Source organism: Astatotilapia calliptera, chromosome 3 (genome assembly GCF_900246225.1).
Source record: "Astatotilapia calliptera chromosome 3, fAstCal1.2, whole genome shotgun sequence".
Lineage (NCBI taxonomy): Eukaryota > Metazoa > Chordata > Actinopteri > Cichliformes > Cichlidae > Astatotilapia > Astatotilapia calliptera.
In genome coordinates, this window is record NC_039304.1 from 27,960,008 (window position 1) to 27,966,097 (window position 6,090).

Below are 6,090 nucleotides of genomic sequence, written 5' to 3' on the forward strand. Positions count from 1 at the left end.
GAAATCTGATTTTTTTTTTTCCTCTCATCTTCCCCACCGTGTCCACTTTTTTTCCCCTCTTATTTTTGTCAATGTTTGTTAAATTGTGGTAATAAGATGGGGGAAAATGTCCTTTATTTTTTAGGGATGGGAGGGGGCAGATGCATGTTTTCTAATTATTTTATCTTTTTTTTTAAAGTGGGATTTATAAATAGATTTGGACACAGACACACTTCACCCTCGCACTTATCCTCCTCTCTGTCCCCTTTTTTTTTTTTTTTTTTTTTTTTTTGGTCAGTCTGAGTAGATATGTTGTACTGTTAATTCTGAAAATCCTGTTTTTGTTTTTGTAATAAAATTAAAAGGAACTGTAGTTTGTTTTCACTCTTCTCTCTTTCACACACTTTCAGTTTTGCAGATTAGTCGTTGTGTACTTACTGCCGGTGTCGTAGACCACTGCCTCTTTTCAGTCGTGGGCTAAGAGCAGTGCTCTTGAGCATTAGTTCTCCAGGCTTCTGGAGGGACATAGGCTGCTTTTATAAACTCATTTTCACTCCAGTCCTTGTACCCGACCGTTTTCAGAGAAACATGTTTCTTAAGCCACTTAAGAAAACGCTGACTTGTGAGTCATTCAAACACCACAACTAGCCTAACTCAAAGGGTGAACAAGTGTTTCCTACGTGAGAGACGACTTCACAGAGAACCATTTTTTAAAAATTGTATCTTTAGTCATTTACTTACTAGCAGCCTGATGTAAATATGTGATTTGTTCCCATTTCATGTTGTTTTATGTGAAAAATACCAAAGAACAGTTTGATAGACAAAATAGTTATTATTTTTTTTTTTTTTTGGAAAAAAATTCTTTAGTGATTCTTAATGAACTGTTGGCTAAACACTTGGCATATCCCTGCATGAGGCACAGTGTGTTTTTATAAAATGGGTAGTGGAAGTGGCTCTCCTGCTACTGAATCTTTGTACGTGCCTTAAAAGTATTTATACCCCTTGAGCTTTTACACATTTTGTCACAGGCACAAACTTAAATGTTTGTTGAGATTTTCTGTGATAGACCAACACAAAGTAGCACATGATTGTGAAGAGGTACAAAAATGATACATGGGTTTTCTAAATTTTAAGCAAATCAAAATCTGAAAAGTGTGCATTTATATTCAGCCGCCTGTACTTTGATACATCTAAATAAAACCCAGTGCAATCAGTTGCCTTCAGAAGTCACCAAATTAGATAATAGAGTTCACCTGTGTGTAATTTAGTCTCATTATAAATACACCTGCTCTGTGAAGACCTTGGTGGTTTGGTAGAGAACATTACCATACTGCCATGATTTATAAAGCACTTTAACATAAAACCAGAGTTCACAAAGTGCTGTACATGCAAATAGCATAAGTAAAGTGAATAAAAATAAGATTAAATAGATTAAATAACTAAAATAAATGAAAACATGTTAAAACAAATTGAGTCAATCCCTTTAATCAGTGCCAAAGGTTTCAGCGAATAAATATGTTTTAAGAAAACTCAGAAAGAGAAGAGGCCTGCCTAACGTGCAAGGGCAGATCATTCCACAACTTTGGAGCAGCTACAGCAAGAGCACGATCACCTTTAAATTTATACTTAGTTTCAGTACCTAAAGGAGCTGCTGATTGGCGGACCTAAGGGAACGGGCAGGTGTATATGGTTGTAGTAGCTCCGAGAGGTAGGGGGGGGCAAGCCATTAAGAGATTTAAAAACAAATAAGAGAATTTTAAAAACAATCCTAAAATGTACAGGTAGCCAGTGGAATGAAATTAAAATGGGGGTAATGTGCTCAAACTTTTTTGTTCCAGTTAAAAGACGTGCTGCAACATTTTGCACAACCTGCAGGCGCCTAATGGACGCATCACTAACCCCACAGTAAAGTGCGTGACAATAATCCAGCCTAGATGTAACAAAGGCATGGATTACTGTCTCAAAAAGCTGTTTCGATAAGATGGGCTTTATTTTGGCTGATTGCCTCAAATGAAAAAAAATCTTACAACAGCTCTGACCTGGCTTTCAAGTTGAAGATCTGCCTGCATTTTAACTCCCAGATTAGTGATGACTGGTTTAACAAACTGTGCCAGCAAACCAAGATTTGTAGTAGTGGCCTCAGAAGTGCCACCAAAAACCATCACTTCTGTTTTCTGCTCATTAAAATGTAAAAAGTTCAAAGTCATCCAGGCACTTATTTCATCAAGGCATCTGAGCAGCGGGTCTACTGAGAAGCCATTTATCTTTTTAAGTGGGAAATAAATCTGGAAGTCATCAGCATAACAGTGGAAAGAAATCCCATGTTTCCTGAAAATAGACCCAAGGGGTAGGAGATATAGGGAAAAAAGAAGCGGGCCTAAAACTGAACCCTGTGGGACCCCACACTGAAGAGAAGCAGCAGAGGATACAAACTCACCGAGTTCACAGAGAAAGTTCGCTCTTCCAAATAGGATCTGAACCACTGCAGTGCGGTACTCCTAACACCCACCAACTGCTCTAAACGGGAAATTAAAATATTATGATCCACTGTATCAAAAGCAGCAGTTAAATCTTTTTTTTTTTTTTTTTTTTTTCTCCATTTGATTCACCTTTTATTGTTTATTTTATTTTCACTTGCTGAATACGGGACAGACTTGACTGGAGGAAAGAAGGGGAGAAAGAAAGAGGGAAAGAGAAACAGCTGAGAAGAGGGACGGGGGAGAAGGGCAAAAGACAAAAACCAACAGAATGAGCAAAAAAAAAAAAAGAAGAAAAAAAATGCATATATCAATCACCTGGATCACCTGTTGAGAAAGAAAAAAGAAAACAAGCAGAAGAGAACAAGAGTAATAGAATAAACAACATCACAATGATATATGGGAATATGACAGTAAATACTAAATATTAAACATTATTGTGCAGCACATAAGATCAACAGAACACAGTGTGCTTTGAGGTAGGAGCCAAAAAGGGTGTAGTTTGTGGGTGTGATCACCCGTGTGTACACCTGTGAGCATGGACGCGCTTGTTTTTTTAAAAGGTTCCTTCATGTAATGATCTGCTAGAGGGTGTGGGGGGGCCACAGCCCCGTCCTCCAGGGCATGAAGCAGATATGGAGGTGATCAAAACTCACAGCCAGCTGTGCCTGAGTGACCGAACCCCAGGCCGAGAGGCCGGGGGCACCCCACCTCCGAAGTGGCCCGAGCGAGCCCCAGGCTCCAGGCCCCGATAAGCGGCCGCCAAGGAGTGAGCCGGTGTGTACCTGGACGCCCACCCCCAGACACAAAGAACCACCAACGCACCGATGTCTGAGGGAGTCCGCCACTGGCAGGGGAAGTGGTGGTGGGGGGAGATAGGCCTCCAAACCTTGGAGGGCCTGAGATGTCCCCAGAGAGGTGGCGTCTGACACCCAACCTGACATATAGACACAGACATACAGGCACACACAGATACAAACATCCATTCCCCCCCTCATGCTCTCATATGCACTTACTCCACACTCAACCAACGTGGAGACAGACATATAGAGACGCTGTACACACAATCACACTCCCCAAGCGTACTCTACAAACCGGGTCTAGGTACCCTTGCCCCTGGAGGGGGGAACTGCACCCAGACCCAGGTGGTGTTACCCTTTTCCCTGCGGTGGGGAGAGGCAGACCGCCCCGACTCCGCAGCAGCAGGGAGGCCCCACACTCCAGACCGCAGTCGGACGGCCAACTCCTCCTCCTAGCCCCCCCGCTCCAGCAGGCCGCAGAGAATGGGGGTGAGAGAAGACTCCAAACCTCCCTCCACCCGCTCATTGTAGTGTTGATGCATGTGTGTTCTAAGGTGCATTTAAAACCCAGGAGGGCTTGGAGCTACCTGCCAGAGAGCAGCAGGTAAGCGCATAGTCCCTCCTGCTAGCCCTCAATGTCTACGTGTATTTAAAATTGAGAGGTGGGAAAACGACGCCAGGGGTGAGGTGTACACCCTGCAGCAGTTAAATCTAAAAGCACGATAATAACACAGTCACCTGAGTCAGTTGCTAAAAACACATCATTAAAAACTCTTAAAAGGGCAGATTCGGTACTATGTAGAGCTTTAAAACCAGACTGGAAAACTTCTAAAATACCGCGTTCTTCTAAAAAGGACATTAATTGCTTGTAAACTACCTTTTCGAGAATTTGTGTTATAAATTCAGTTTGGAAATAGGTCTGTAATTCGCAATAATATCAGGATCAAGAGCAGGTTTCTTGAGTAGAGGCTGAATCACTGCATGTTTAAGATTGACAGGTACAACACCAGAGGAAAGACTGCTATTTACAATGGATTGTACAACTAGCGCTATAGTTAGAAAAACCTCTTTGAACAATTGATGACGAAGAGCATCATAAGGGGAACCTGAGGGCTTCAGGCGAGAAACCAACTCCTGCAGGCAGAGCAAAGAAACTGGCTCAAACCTGTCAAAGACAGCAGAGCTAGGGACAGGGATAGAAGGGTCGATAATGGACTGGGAATCTGCGCTTTGACAGATAGCACTTTATCAATAAAGAAGTGTAGGAAGTTTTCACAAATTTCCTGAGAGGACTCGACACCAACAGTCTGTGGAGCATGAAGGACCCTGTCAATAGTCTTAAATAAGATGTGAGGCTTACGACAATTTGACTGAATAATAGCAGCGAAATGTTTCCTCTTAGCATCTTTTACAGTCTTCTGATAGGAATTCCAGTAGTTTTGTAATATTTGGTATGACACCTGAAATTGATCCTTCTTCCATTTGCGTTCAGCTCTCCTACACTTTCTTCTGGCAGCACGGGTGTCTTCATTCAGCCAGGGTTCAAATTTGGCTTTAACTTGCCTACAGGTAGAGACAGGTAGATTGTGAGTTAAAACAAGATCCAACGTGTGCCCATATTTTTGTGTAGGCACAGACACAGGTTGCACAGGATCAAAAGAGTCAATAAGATTTAAAAAAGTCCTTTGCCATTGGCTTGTCAGGGCAGCACACGTGAATATTGAAGCCCCCAATAATAAGGACATGATCATATTTTGGCACAATTTCAGCCAACAGATCATAAAAGTCATTTAAGAAGTTCTTATTGTATTTTGGAGGTCTGTAAACCACAGCACAGAGCACTGTGTGAGAGCGACCTAGCTCAAACACACTCAGTTCAAAGCTACTAGGTGATGTTGATAAGGGCAGTGGTTTACATTTATACTGCTTCTTAAAAACAACCGCTAGTCCTCCTAGAGTTGACTCTAGCAATAAAAAAAACAACACAAACAAACACAACATTAGAGAACATTAGTGAACAAACAGCATGATGAAGCCCAAGGAAGTCACCAGACAGGCCAGGGATAAAGTTGTAGATGAATTTAAAGGAGTGTTAAGTTATTAAAAAAAGAAAGAAAGAAAGAAAGAAAAATTCCCCAAGCTTTGAACATCTCAAGGAGCACTGTTTAAAAGTGTGCGACAACTGCAAACCTACCAAGCCATGGCCGTCCACCTAAACTGACAGACCGAGCAAGGAGAGCACAAAGAAGCTTCCAAGAGGCCCATAGTCACTCTGGTGGCGGTGGCATCATGCTGTGGGGATGCTTTTCTTCAGCAGGGACAGGGACTCTGGTCAGAACTGATGGGGAAAATGGATGGTGCTAAATACAGGTCAATCCTGGAAGAAAACCTGTAGGAGGCTGTGAAGGAGATTCACCTAACAGCAAGACGATGACCCTAAAATTACAGCAAGTGCTACAAAGGAATAGTTTAGATCAAAGGATATTCGTGTTAGAATGGCCCAGGCAAAGTCCAGACCTAAATCCCATTGAGTATCTGTGGCAAGACATGAAAATTACTGTACACCAGTGATGGGAATAACGGCATTACAAGTAACGGCGTTACTAACAGCGTTACTTTTTTCAGTAACGAGTAATCGAACTAATTACTATTCCTATCGTTACAACGCCGTTACAGTTACTAACAAGAAAACGCGTTACTATTTTTCAACAAACAGACGGTTGAAGCTGTGTCCAGCTTACTGCATCTTATATCAGTTGCAGGGGAGTAGCTGTAAGTAATCTGGACGCGACAGCTTTAAGCAGCTGCGCGCGCTCCCACGGATGGTAATCACG